The sequence below is a fragment of the Mus musculus genome, chromosome 1 (assembly GCF_000001635.26).
Source record: "Mus musculus strain C57BL/6J chromosome 1, GRCm38.p6 C57BL/6J".
Taxonomy (NCBI): domain Eukaryota; kingdom Metazoa; phylum Chordata; class Mammalia; order Rodentia; family Muridae; genus Mus; species Mus musculus.
Genome location: NC_000067.6, coordinates 162,725,970 through 162,740,769, shown reverse-complemented (window position 1 = coordinate 162,740,769; position 14,800 = coordinate 162,725,970). Strand labels below are relative to the sequence as shown.

The 14,800-nt window shown below is 40.2% G+C and overlaps 1 protein-coding gene across 16 annotated transcripts in view; it reads left to right on the top strand.

The window, feature by feature from the left end:
- The first annotated feature begins 209 nt into the window (after positions 1-209).
- Prrc2c (proline-rich coiled-coil 2C) overlaps positions 210-14,800 on the top strand; it is a 68,776-nt gene continuing 54,185 nt past the window's right edge. For 10 of the 16 annotated variants that reach the window (XM_017320020.2, XM_006496772.4, XM_006496766.4 and 7 more), the window contains exon 1: positions 210-445. The gene's annotated coding sequence lies outside the window, so the exon portion shown is untranslated. The remainder of the gene's footprint in view (positions 446-14,800) is intronic. The other 6 variants (XM_011238787.3, XM_006496767.4, XM_011238788.3 and 3 more) reach the window with 4 other exon arrangements.

Below are 14,800 nucleotides of genomic sequence, written 5' to 3'. Positions count from 1 at the left end.
CGGAGGGCTCAAGGTTTTTGGAATCTTCCCAGGTGGAAAAGCTTTGTCTCCGAAATGGCTCTGCTTGACGAACTCCCTCCTTCCAGTAGGAGGTAGCGTTGCCCTCCGCCGCAGTCGAGAAGCGGCGGAGGCTGTCACGTGACCCCGCAGCCTCAACCCCTCCACCCCCCCCGGGGCGGTCTTGCGGAGATTTGCCTTACGTACGCAACGTCATGACGTAGCACGTAGGGGCTGGCTAGCCGCCATCTTGCTTCTTTTTCTCGCTCGCTCTCACCCTCTCAGGAGGTAGCGAAAGTGCTTTGGCGGTTTGTACGGCGGTGGCTCGGGCTTTCGGGACCGAGCGGCCCTGCGGACGGTCTCTCGAGGCAATCTCCCCTCCCCTGACCCTGATCCGTCCGGGGCGAGCCCCTTGGAAGCGCGCAGACTTGGTTCTCAACCCTGGCGGGTAAGGAGAGCGAGGGCGTCCGGACCGTGAAGAGGCCCGATGGAGGAGGGAGGGAAGGCACGGGCGCTGGAGCCAGGCCTGGGGGCCCGCGGCGTCTCTCCCTGGGCTCCCGGCGTCGTGCTGTCCGCGGAGATCCGGAGCAGGGCTCGTCGCCCATGTGCGCGGCGTGTGCTGCGGCGGGGCGGCCCTGCGATGGCCGAGGGAGCCTCCGCCCGCGCGGGGCCTGCGCGCGCCGTTTTTCCACGGCGTGGAGGACGGTGCCCGTGGCGGCTCCGAGCGCTCTTAGTGCCTGCGGATGCTCCTGTGGTGATGGCTGGCGTTTGCAGCCAGCGGTGTGTAGTCCAGGGCGGTCGTAGAGGCTCTACCAGGACCCAGGACCAACGAACCCCACTTCCGCTGGGGACAAGCTGAACAACTTCTTGGAGGATTTGAGTAGTCTTTTCCTCCCTCTAGGCCGCTCCAGCCCGGCATTTGTGGGAATACGGCTCGGCTGCTGCCTGATTTTCAGAGAGAGCGTTTAGTATTACTGGTTGCTAGAGTAGAGACCCTAGTTAAGACCGAAGAAAAATAGCATGGGAGCCAGTGAGGACTCTTGCTTGATTTTGCATATAAGGACCGCTCTGATCTCTTTAAAGGGGATGTATATTTGTTTGAAGTGTGTTCAAGATCTTTGGGGTGGGGGGATCCAACTTGCCTAGTAATTCCTGACTCTTAAAACTACCCGGATTTCCGCATTGGCTGGTCTTCAACCTCGGTTCATAAATTCATACCCCAGCAGGATACTTAGAATTGTACAGTAGGCGGCCCTCCTGTTAGGGTTTCTCTTTGGGAATGCACCAGAAGAATCGGAAGATGCTTGCTTCATCGAGTGCTCAGGAGTCAATTCCCGCTAATAGACGTTACAGAGAGGGTGGTATGAAGCGGCCACCACGTCTGACCTCTAGCATTTTTTAAAAGTAGATTTAAGCTTCCATGTTGGTCATTAAGATGCTGCTTTGGCTGGAGCCATTTTTAGGTGTGTGTCACAGATGCACTGCAGCATCTTTTCTGGCTGGCTCCAAATGCATTGATTCTCCAAAAATTAGAAATAGATTGAGTTTGCATATAGAAAAGAAGTTTTTATATGATTTTTCTGGGATGAATTTGTCATAATAAGCTTTTGGGTTTTTTTGGGGGGGGTGTCTGTAGGTGTGTGTGAAGAACATAGAATGCTGGCTGATCTCTCATTACTTAACCTCTAACTGTATGCTCTCAAGACCTTTATATACATTATCCTTTTTGATCCTAGTCTTTGAGGAAGGAGCTCTTATACTTGGTTTACAGATGAGGACAAGATATTTGAGAGATCGAAGTAATTTGATCAAGGTCACAAATTTGTAGTGGTGCTGTAGTCAAAGCCATACTTTCTAAACCCAGAGGGGATGCTCTGAACTATCAAAGTGTTCATTTGGTCTTGTACATTTATAATTGTTGCTAAAATAAGGCACATTTTTAACTGGTACTTTTTCTTTAGCTTGCTTGGGTGTTTGAACATTGTTACATGTGAAGGTTAAAATGCTGCCAGATGTAAACGTAGTGTCTGTTTGGTGTCATAGGAAGACTAGGGGAAGACAGAAATGGGCTTGAGGCCAGCCTAGGCTGCGTAGTGAGAGCTTGTGAATGTTCAGTTTTGTTTTGTTTTTGAGAAGTGATTGTGAGCCCATCCCTTCATTATAAACTAAAGATGATATCAGTACCTCTCAGGCTTGCTGTAGAATTTAAGACTGAGTAATGCTCTTGTTACTGTGGTTAGTGCATAGTAAGTAAAAGGACAGCTAAAGATGAAGGGAAAGCAGGAGAGTCCTGGAAGAAGAAACTAGTGTTCAAGCAGTAAAATCTGTTCTCAGAATAGCCTAAGTCTTTGGATCCGTAAGTAGTTTCTTTTTCCTCTTCCACTCCTCTTTACATTTACATACTGCACTTTATTTCATAAGACTTTCTCCTTTGTGCTCTGTATAGTAAATAACCCTGGCATCAGTTCTAGCTCAGAATGAAGTGCAGAATTTCTTCAATGTCTTTGAATATAATACTGTTTCCTTGAGTCTATGTGCTACCCCCAAACCCCCACTTCCAGTTATTAGTTAGCTAGGTGGTAGCTTTTTATGTAATTTCTGTCATTCTGATATCTGATAGTAAGTAAAAGGACAGCTAAAGATGAAGGGAAAGCAGGAGAGTCCTGGAAGAAGAAACTAGTGTTTCTAAGAGTTCATCATTGATAAAATGCAAAAGAAGTCAATTACATACATGTTTAGGAAACTGAATCCTCTTGTTTTGGGGGATGTTTGTTTTGAGGCAAAGGCTCTCTTACAGAGCCCTGGCTGTTCTGGAGTTCTGTATATCAGGCTCTGGCCTCAAACTCAAGAGATCCTCCTGTCTCAGACTCCTGGGTGCTGAGATTAAAGGTGAGTGCTACCGTGCCCAGCAGAAAGCATCCCACAAGGAAAGCAGCCTGCAGTTAATACCCAAGTTCTGACCAAAACACTTTGACTTCAGAAAAGCAGGATTTATTTGTTGCCTTAGAGTGGAGTGACACAGTATGTGTTAATTGTTGCTAAGAATTCTGAGTTAATGTTAGTTTCCTGAGTCACAGCATTTTTAGGTCAGTGATACCATAGATGTATCAATCAGAGTTTCTTTGTGGCTTTAAGAATTCTTTAGAGTCACTTGTGTTGTGTTTTCCTTTTAGAGCTAACTATAAACTTGTCTTTGTACCACTTACCATTTTATTCTAGAGTTTAGTAGCAGGACAGTCATGTTTAGGAGCCTGTGTCTTTGCTAGAAGAGCCAGTCAAATGAGGTTATTACTGAAGTTCAACAAGCAACTTTTGTTTCATTGGCAGATATTGGCATATATTACCTAGGATACTAAAAGTATTACTGCCAGTGTATTGGATTCACCCTTAGAGGCACTACTGGATGCTGAATATTAAAGGAAGGCCCAACTAGCATATAGAGAAAGCATTACTAGTATTTTTTAAAACTTATCCAGGAAGCCATGTCATGGTAGCTATCTTTAATCCTAACACTGAGGCAGAGGCAGGCTGAACTGTATGAGTTGAAGGACGGCCAGGGCTACAGACACAAAGAAGCCCTGTCTCACAAAACTGCTATCTAGGAATTTTTCCCAGTTAGTCTTCCTTTCCTGGGCCTTTCCCATGGTTCTCTCACTTAGCTTATATGGTGGGTGTCATAGTTTATTTACATTGAATAGTTAGAAATACCAAAGATTGCATCCTCAAATAAGGTTAAGTGAGCCAATACTCATTGTGAGGCTGATTTGCATCACATTTTTCTGGTTTTATTTGAGACTGGTTCTAACTGGCTTAGAAGTCATTGTGTAGACTAGGCTGCCCTTGAACTCACATATTGGCCTACTACCTCTGCCTCCCCAGAGCTGGAATTAAATAAAGGCTTGTGGCCCCATAGCTGGCTTAATTTTCAGAGGAGTGTGGCTTTGTTTCTTATTACCAAGATACTTAGTCTTAAAGAAGAATGGTTAGAGTTACCAAGAGCAGGAGGCAGAACTCTCTTGAGTTCCAGGCTTCCCTGGACTGCATTAATAAGGTGTGTGTTAGTGGGGGGTTACCATAGAACCGGAGAGAGCTTTTGTGTGGCACCCATGAGGCTTAGGTTTAGTCCCTAATACTGCCCTTCACACCACAGAAAGCTCCCTTATAATTTTAGGATTAATACCTGAGGATGAAATTAAAGTCATGTGATTAAACTAGAGAAAAGTTGGTGTAGAAAAAAAAATCCACTCAGAAAAATATATCATGTCTGGTTAATTACGATAAAGGAAGACATTATGGCTAGGAGATAAAAATTGTGGGGCAGAAAAAGTGATTCAGTGGGTTAGAGTGCTTGCTGTGAAAGCAAGAGAACCTGGGTTCAAATCTCCAGCACTCATGAACATCCATTGCTACACGGGCCTGTAACCAAGAGTAGTACACGCCCAGTTCAGTGAGAGACTCTCAAAAACAAGGTAGAGAGTCTTAGAAGACTCCTGACAGTTTCTGGTCTCTGAATATAGGCACATCCACACAAATATCAATAATTGTAATTTTCTTACTGTGTGTGTGTTTGTGTGTGTTCCTAAGTTTCACGCCATAGCTCAGAGCTTGGCCTCAAACTCCTACCTCAGCCTCCTTGGTGCTAACATTACAGGCATTAACAGTCATCCTCGGCTGAGGTTTTTGAGTGTTGTGTTTGAGGCAGAGGTTCATTATAATCCACATCCTCCTGCCTCAGCTTTCCAAGTACTGGGGTTACAGGTGTGTTCCAGAATTAGGGTTGGTCGGTCTTGCACATGCTTGACAACTATTCTACCTCCAAGCTATAGCCTAATTCCTATTCCTTTTTAATATTTGCCGAGGACTCTACCCAGCCCTAGGGTAAGACTGTTTGGGGAGGTGGGGCACTACGGTAAACTTTACAGGAGGATTCTTACATTACAACACTAGAAAACTTTTTCTCTTACGTTGATAGTTATGATTACCTGGCTAGTAAGTTTTGACTTTGTCTTCAACCCATGTGTTAATACTTTATTTCCCCATTTCCACGCCCTGACCCCACCTGTGTCTCTTTGTGTATTCAGATTTGTCACCCTTTTAAACCTCAGGCTTCAGACTACTGGAATTACAGGTGAATTTACTTTTAATTAAGTAAATTTGAAATTAAAATGTACATGATTATTATTTGGTGATAAGTTTTTTTTTAACCATCTAATATCTTTAAAAATAAACATGTAAACTCTTAAATTCTAATCTGTGGGCCACTTCAAATTAGCATTCCACCAGTCTGTCTTTCCATCCGTTGGAACATAACTGCTATAAAAAATGAGTGGTGGATAAGATCAAGCAACAGTTGAGGTAATGAAGACCAAAAGTGGTTAAAAGCTTAGAATGGAATAGATTCATGAAACAGGAAGAGACAGCGGTGCAGAAAAGGATGCCAACTAGTCCTAAATAGGTACTTGACAATTGTACTAGGATGTCAACAAGAGAATTACGAGAGTGATTAAGCAAAGCTACTACAGATATGCGAGAAGGCCATAATATAACATAGTATGAGTACTAAAGTTCAGTGTAAGAAACATTTCTTAAATCTGTGGTAAACAGCCTCTGACTGAGGTGACATATCCTTGGTGACCCCAAAAGACTTTTAAGTCAAGTACTGGGGGGTGGAAGGTTAAGAGGCAAGGTGGTTAGAAAAAGTAATGAAACCTTGAGTTTCAGGTGTTTCAATACTTGAACGCTGAACTAACTGTATTTGAACTTAGGTTTAGTTCTTTTCAGTTCGTATCAGCTGTCAAGTTCAGGTCTGGTCTCTTGACTTTACAAAGAGACCATTAAATGTGTTCTGTATCCTTTGAACTTAATATTCTGTGGTACCACATGTCATCAATCTTGCCTTTATTTATTTGCCTATTTATTTTTGGGATTTGGAGGTGGGTCTCTCTGTAGCCATGGCTGTCCTGGAATTCACTGTGTTGACCAGGCTGGTCTCAGTCTCACAGAGATCAGCATGCCTCTTGTCTGCTGGGATCAAAGGTAGGGGCTACTGTGTCTAGCTTTAGCCATATTTAAAGTACAATCATGGGAGATTAGATTAAAAAACATCACTCTGGCAGACAGGCGGGTGGTATTCTGTGAGTTTAAGGCCAGACAGGTCTTCAGAGAGTTCCAGTTCAGGTATGGCATACATATTGAGATCCCATCTCAAACAAGTCACTAAATTTTGAGTCTGAAGAAAAGAGATAGTAATTCAGTCTTCCTTCCTCTTTCCAGCTGGTAATGTGTAAGTACAGGACTGCTGTTGTGGTTCTGTGGTCAGTGCACTACACAAAGGTACTAGGATGAAAAAGATAACAAGAACTTAAGTGTAGCCCATCTTCCAGTTATGTGCTCTTTTAAAGATACCAGCTTCTTGCTGATAGAACTCTAGTTATTTCCAGAAAGATACATTTTCCTATTTATTCAGAGGCTTTGTAGAGGCCTTTGGAACACCAGAAACAGGCTGGAAAAGTGGATCAGTGGCTAAGAACACTTGTGCTTTTACCAAGGCGCCAGGTTTGGTTCTCAGCATCCACATGGTGGCTCACAACTGTCTATACCTCCAGTTCCATTTTTAATGCATATTAAAGATGTATATTAAGGCCAGGCAGAGGCTGGCCTATGAATTTGAGGACAACCAGGGCACAGAGAAACCTTGTCTCTAAGAAACCAAAACATCCCCCACTCCAAAAAAAAAAAAGATGGATATTATAACTTACTAAATACTTTTAGTATAAATGAAAAATGGCAGAGGCAGGCGGATTTCTGAGTTCGAGGCCAGCCTGGTCTACAGAGTGAGTTCCAGGACAGCCAGGGCTACACAGAGAAACCCTGTCTCAAAAAAAACAAACAACAACAAAAAAAAATGATGTGTTAAATACTATGTAAGAGCATTTTAAGAGTTATTATTTAGCTAAGCAGTCATGGCACATCTTTAATCTCGGCACTCAAGAGGCAGAGGTAGGCAAATTTCTGTTTGAAGCCAGCCTTGTCTTTCTTAGTGAGTTCCAGGACAATACTGAGAAACCTTGTCTGAAAAACAAAAGCAGAAAGAGTCCTTATTTAATACAATTTTATCTTCAAACATTTTGTTTGAATTCAAGTTTTGATTTTTTTTCAAAATATGGCTATTGTATGGTAGTCTAATTCGAGTCTGCTTTGAGAATTTAAATTTTTTAGATCAAATCAAAGAAGCATAGTATGGGAGGTCTAGAATAGCTGTTGAAAGTTAGGAAAGTGGATCATACAAATATTAGTTTAAAAGTGGGAAAAGAAAGCTGAATGCTTCTTCATGCCCGGGAGAGAGTGAGTCACTGCTGGCTTCAGGTCATCCTGGGCTACTTAATAAGTGACTTTCTCTTAAAACAAAAATCAAAGAGTATTTCTGGTCAGGTTGTACAAAGACAAAACATCTTCCAAGGCAGGAGGAGTATTCTGACACTTTGAAGATGAAAAAGGAAGGTGTCGTGTAATATGTATGGCAAATTTGAACATGGAAAGAATGAAAGTTAGAACGTGTAAGGGAGGGATGCACACGCTCTTTTAAGGTTTGAAGACCAACGTTTCAGTGATATTGGAAGGATGCTATCCTTAAAATTCCAGCCCCTACTGTAACCCTTTGGTTATGTGGAAGATGGAGAAGGAAGATGCGCATTGTAAAATAATTCTTTTCCTCATAGCTTTTAACATTTTGGCCCTCCCTTTACTGCGGTCATCTCTCACAGATCTCATCAGTTCAATGTTTGACTGGCCCGAAAGCCCCAGGGAGCCTCCTGTCTGTCTCCTCAACTCTGGCATTTGAGGTGCTCCACCTCACCTCCACTGCATCCCAGTCCTCATATTCTCATTCAGGTTTGCAAAGTCCATTTTCCCACCACGCGCTCTCTCTCTCCAGCTCTAGGACAGGGCTTTTTAACCTTTCCACATGTCTGTCTGTCTCTCTCTCTCTTTGTCTGTGGTCCAGGTATATGAAATATACAAATTAAATATTTAGTGGTGATTATGAATTTATTTTAATACAGTTCTTTTGGTATTTTACTTTTTAAAGATAAAAACTTTACAGGTGATTGTTTGGTTTTTTGCATAAATAAGTTTTGTTTAAGTGTTTGATTTGCTGAATGTAAAAATCTTAAACATTTTTCAAAGACTGACTGGTACAGTGCAGAGAATGACATTTTGCATATCAGAAGTATGTTAAGGACCGTCTTAGAAATTTGTAGGAATTGTATTGTAGACTGGAATGAGCTTGACAAAGCCATCAACTTGAGAAGCAATTTTAAAATCAAGCAGTATAGCATAATACAGTCTGAAAGTAAACTAATTAGATACATCCTGAGGAATATTGTTTTCCATAATTAAACCATTTTACATTTCTATACAAGCAAAAAACGCTATATATACAGTAAAACACTGAAATTCATAGCACACAGGCTTCACCAGTATTAACCGAGGTGTTACAGGCTGCATTGTTGCACGGCATGAGGTTATACCCGGTGAAGTTGTCCAGACAGCATGGTTGAGTGCTTCCAGAAATGCTTTGGATTCATTGTAGGATTGCAAATTCAGAAGCCCTTTACTGTTAGCTACATTTTAGGTCATGACCCACATAAGAAGCTGATTAATACAGCAGTGGTTTGTTTGTTGGTTTGTTTGGGGTTTTTTTGTACAAAAGATTTACTAGCTAGATTGTTTTTCTAATTATAAAGGGTTTTCTCTGTCCTGGAAACATAATTCTCTTGTTCTCATAATCCAGGTTGGGTTTCAACGCTTGATACCCCTGCTTCCATCTTATAAGTGCTAGGATTATAGGCATGTACCACCATACCCAGCAATGTTGTTTCCAGTTATGACCTGACAGTTATTTGTATTACACCTTGGTTTTTAAGAAATGATAGTTTTTCATATTTTAGAGGCCTTCAACATATTTGCTTTGCAATTATAGAAAAAATGTAATTTAAAACCATTTGATGTTTTCTATACAGAGAAATGAACACTTGAGATGGTAGACAGGGCAGTTGCTCTGACCTGATCACTGCACACTATGTGTGTATATTTTATATGTCTCTCACACATTGAGTTGCGACATCATGCCTCAAGTATATACTTGTGTTAATTAAAATGTGTAAAATTGTAGGATATCATTTTAGACATTCAAATTACTATTGGGTGCAATGGGAGTAAGACCTTAGAAGGTGGGCAATATAATAGCTTGCTTTTCTACTTGGAAGCCACCTGTGGTTGAGAGGTGGTGATTGAAGGTCACCATAGTCAATCTTTAAATAAGATGTATATGGTAAGGTACTACCATATCCCAAACTGCAAGTACCATAATAACATTAAAACTTTATTCTACTTCCATCATTTCTTTTCAGAGCTCTTTATTCTAAGAAGCTGATAGATTCTTTTTATGTGAGTTATATATGTCACTCCTGGATACCCCCCACCCCTCACCCCCACAGACACACAATGAAGAAAGTCAGGGGAAAAGGAAAAGGTGCCCAGCATATAGGCATAGGTAGGGAGAATTCATTTTGCTTGTTTCCTAGATTCACCTTCGTAGAAACAAGCACAATAGCAAATGCTGTGCTTTGGCAAAGTCATTTCACAGTTCTTGGGTTATCTGGTTAATTCTGAAAATGGAGAATGGCATGATTTTATTTTATAATAACTTACTTTCAGAGTTGAGCATTTACAAAGTTTATGATTGGCCTAGGTTATAAGCTGGCCAGGGTGGAACCTGCAGTAGAACTAGCCAAACTTTGAATTTAGTATGATAAGTTCAGTAGAATAGTTAAAGTCCCAGATCTGTACATTAGGTTTTTGTTTGTTTGTTTGTTTGTTTTATTTTGGTTTTTCGAGACAGGGTTTCTCTGTCCTGGCTGTCCTGGAACTCACTCTGTAGACCAGGCTGGCCTTGAACTAAAAAATCCACCTGCCTGTGCCTCCCTAAGTGTTGGGATTAAAGACATGTGCCACAACAGCGCATTAGATTTTTATTAATGCAACAATGTATAAAGAAATTCATGTTTGTGGGGAGATAGTTTTGGAGGCTCTCTGCCTGTGAAACCCAGTTTGGTTACCCTTCTCTTGGCCATAGGCAATCCTCCTGCCATAGCCACCTGAGTAGCTACTACGATTATAGACTCCTGCCACATGAGAAGAAATTGTGTTTTTAAATTGTGGCTATATAGTTATTCTTAAATACTTTAAAAGGCTGAGATCTTATCTTATGGAAGCATTAATATACTGTTGCTCTTTCAGATGTGTTTATGATTTCGTTTGTTGTGTCTGCTTTCCAGCTTTATCCAAGTTTTAAACAAGAGACAGAAAAGAATAAGATTAGGACCCAGGAGATTCAGATAACTCCTGCTCAAAGCAAACTCCATAAATGGCCAAGTCCTCTAACATAATAAAGTGGCTGGTGTACATAACGTGCCTGTAGTCCCAACACTTGGGAAATAGAAACAGGAGGATTGGAAGGTCAGAAACATCACCTACATAATGTGAAGGTGAGACCAACTTAAACTGCATTAGACCCAGTTTCAAATAAATTAGCATGATGTCACATATAACCAGTACACGGCTCTCATATATCATTAGATGACTTACCACATCTAAACTATGTAAATGCTGCATAAATAGTTACACTGTATTGATGTTTTTTGTGGCTTTTTAAGAAAGGTATTTATAGTTTTTTTTTTTAATATTTCCTATCAAAAAATTGGTTTGTGGGTTCTGTACTTCATTCATATCATAAAGTGGGTTTCCACTTTTTTGTATTTAGGGGGTATTAAGCCTGGCACTTGAGTAATGCTTCACAAACAGAAGATTGAAGAATTAAATAACTTTCTAGAAGGTTTATATTTTGTGAATACCTTGAAACTAGGATGGCTTGGGGTGCTGAATGTTTGGTCATAATTAAATTTGACATTTTAATTAAAATTGTAGTAATAAAATACTGTCTTCTAGACTTAATACACCAGTCATTCCCTGCCCCCAATATAACTAGGTGGCTTAAACAGCAGAAATGTATTTCTCAAAGCAATGGAGACTGGAAGCCTAAGTTGCTAGCATGGTTTGTCTTTGTCTTGCTTCCCTTCTTACACATGAGCGCTTTCCATTGTTCTCCCACAACAGAGTGAGCTCTCTTGTCCCTTGAAATGCTGACCTGTTCATGACTTTTATGTCATCATCTGCGTTTCTAAATACCATCACCTCTGGGTTAGGGCTTCATAATTTCAGGTTACACAAATTCCTCTTATAATCTGTGGTGCTTTTTATGTTATTTCACTTGAAAATGACATTTTCTGTGTAGGTGCGCATGTTTATTTAATGGAGGCTCACTCAGTGCTCATAATGATTTGGTGTTCTAGATTGTAGTACATTGTGAGGAAGAAAGCATCAGCCATGTACAGTCTCTTTAACTTTAAATAACGTGTTACCTCATTTTAAATGTTTATCTCCTTAATGAAAATTGTTGTAATAAAATTATCTTGGACACTTCTTTTGAGGCACACCTGAATTAATATTGATACCATTGTTTTCAAGCTTTATAGGGTTTTTTTTTGGGCAATTTTCTTAATTTATAAATTTTAATGATTTAGACTTTTAAGTACTTCTGAGACCCAGTCTGGTAATTTTATATTTTGCATGCCAAAACCTTAGCTTTTTGAAAGGTGGGTCCCAAAATACATTGCTAAATTAGAATATAGTTCAATAATGTTTATAAGTGTGAGAATCTAATACCAAAGTTTAGTGGTGTTTAAGACTAGAGATAAGAGAAAATACTCTTAGAAATTGGGGGAGAAGAACTTATTTGTGGAGAAGGTGTCACCTTTTTTAAGTCCTTACAATTTTTTAAGAGAGGAATAAGCTTTTCCAAAGGCCAGCTTCAACATCTCAGGTGCTGAGGCTGGGTGTGTACTCTGCAACTCAGTCTTTTCTCTGGGGGAGCAAGACTTAATTCTCTGTGGCCAATGAAGAGGGGGAAACATACACACACTTGGTGGATGAAGCAAGGCTCTAACAACTTTGCTTTTTCTCTTACTCCTTTATATATCACCTAAGACAAAAATTCTCAACATAAGATCACCTTATAGCTACAAGTTACATATTCTCAAAAAAAAAAAAAAAATCACCAGAAAAACGTATTCTTCAAAAACAGATTAAAATCATTACACTGAGGGGAATTGCATGATGACTGACTATATATTCTTTTGAAACCCAAACCTTACTGAACATTTTCCATCTATCTTTGCACAAATTCATCTTAACCCAAAGCAATAATTCTTTTGTCGTTGATTAACAATTTTAAACATGCCAGCTCTATTGTAGCTAATTTTTCTGTTAGCTGACAACAGTTTCATTTACCAAGAAACCAATTTTTTTTACATATTTTTTTTGAAGCCTTACATAGCTAGACTATCATCTGTTCTACCTTCCCATGGTGCACACTAAAACCTGTGACCACATCCTTAGATCACAAGATTAACGAACTCAACCTAGAACAAGTGAATGTTTTCTTTGCGTATTAACTTGTCTCAAACCTCTGTTCCTTTCTCAAGTCCCACTCTGCGCTCGCAGGGCTTGAGAGGTCACGGGGCTCCCTTTCTAGCCTAGACAGCCCTCACTGCTCTGCAGAGAAGGGCACAGTCTGTCTACTGTTGGTTCTTTGATTCATCTTCCTGGCAAAGCAACTGAAACCATCTCCTGAGTCTTTATCAACCACACCAAATTCCTAAAACGATTTAAATCAAGTCAGGAATTCTGTAAAATCAGTTCATTTAAACACCATTATTTTATAGACGTTCATCTTCATATTGATCTGCAGAAAATTTGCTCAGTAGATTGGGCTATCTTCCTGAAGTGGTCACATCAGACCACAGGCAGTGAGGGTCTCCCCGTGCCCATTAATACCATGCTAGGTACAGGATGATTATAGCAATGATAAGCAGGAGAAGGCACAGCAGAAGCAAGAAGCAATTTGGTGATACCCCCCCCCCGGGGGGGGGTGCTGCTTTGCCTCTCTAAGGTACACCCATCACAGTTTTGCAAAACTGGACTATTTCCAGGTCCCTCACTTGCTCACCACTGCTCCTCCAGATGGTGTCCACCAACACTTATTTTTCTAGAAAGTTAAAAGATGGTAGAGAATGTCCATATTTCTTTATCCAGGTGTCCTGCCTTTAACTGTTTTACCTTATTTTCTTTGTCTTCTGTGTAAACATTTACTTCTGCACACACTGACACAGTTTTTATGTGTTTGGTTTTTAATATCTAGGTCTAAACACTGTAGTCTCTGAAAATCATATTCTTATGTCAATAATTTTCTGAGAGTAGTTCTTGAATTTGATTTAGTAAAAAGCTTGATTCTTTGTACATAACTCAGTATTGTTGCTGACAGACACTCTGGGGGTGGTTGCTGAAGTCACCAGTCTCCTTCGCTTTCCTCTCTCATTCCTTTCTGTTAGTGCTGTTGTAACATGCCTGAGACAACCTCCCAGTTGTAGTGGCTGCTAAGAACCAGAGGTTCTGCATTCAAATGCCACTTGAACACTGTCTTCACTTGAAGTAATGGTAGAAAGACAAAAGATGGTCACTGGTTAGTTAGCTTTCTGACTTCACATTTGCTTTTTATACCTTTGCAATCTCAAATTTCTAAGCTCTTATCTCTGCTTAGTGCATGAGGACAATATATTTCCTGGTCACAATTTCTTTGGTATATGGTAAGCACTGAGTAAGTGTACGACTGTAGGGTTAAAACATTTGCTATTGAAGCTCTGTCTAGAAACTTATATGATATTTTAGTATATCAGCAATTAAAAACTGTCTCAAAGATTGTAGTTTGAAGGAATTTGGGTTTTTTGTTTTTTTAATTTATATTTTGACAAACTGCTCCCCAAATTTCATTTATATCTTTTGGAAACCAGCTACTTTCTTTAAAAACATCCGTTCCCCCTATATACCCCATCTTTTGCCTTATAAAATTTTATGCAAAATGTTTGTTTATTTTTGGCCAAAATCTGTTAGAAAATAATATACAGTTGTACAAAATCTAGAAAATACATATGCACCATATCTAATTTCAGTGGAAAATGCCATTTTTACTGGGTTTTCTCAGTCAGAATCTCTCATTTTTCAGACAGAATGATTATTTCTTAATGCTAAAAGCAGGGTTGGGGTGGGCGGCAGTTATTTTAAAAATGTTTTTACAATTGAGTTCTTCAGGTATTTAGGGACCTTAGTGTGAATGATCGTGTATTATTCTTAATATTATACAACTATAGAGGCCTTCTTAAAAATATTTGTATTGCCAGGCAGTGATGGCGCATGTCTTTAATCCCAGCACTTGGGAGGCAGAGGTAGGCAGATTTCTGAGTTCGAGGCCAGCCTGGTCTACAAAATGAGTTCCAGGACAGCCAGGGCTATACAGAGAAACCCTATCTCGAAAAGCCAAAAAAAAAAAAATTATTTTATGTGAATTGGTGTTTTGCTAGTGTGTATGTGTGTGAGGGTGTTGGATCCCATGAAGCTGGAGTTAGAAACGGTTGTGAGGTGCCATGTGGGTGCTAGGAATTTAACCCAGGTCCTCTAGAAGAGCAGTCAATGCCCTTAACCATTGAGCCACCTCTCCAGTCCAGAGGCTCTTTTTATTAATTTTTTTAAATTTCATATGTAAGTACTATATTTACATAATTTCCTCTCCCTCCAATTCTTACTTTCCTCCATTCCCTTACAAATTCATAGCCTCTTGTTCTTTAATTAT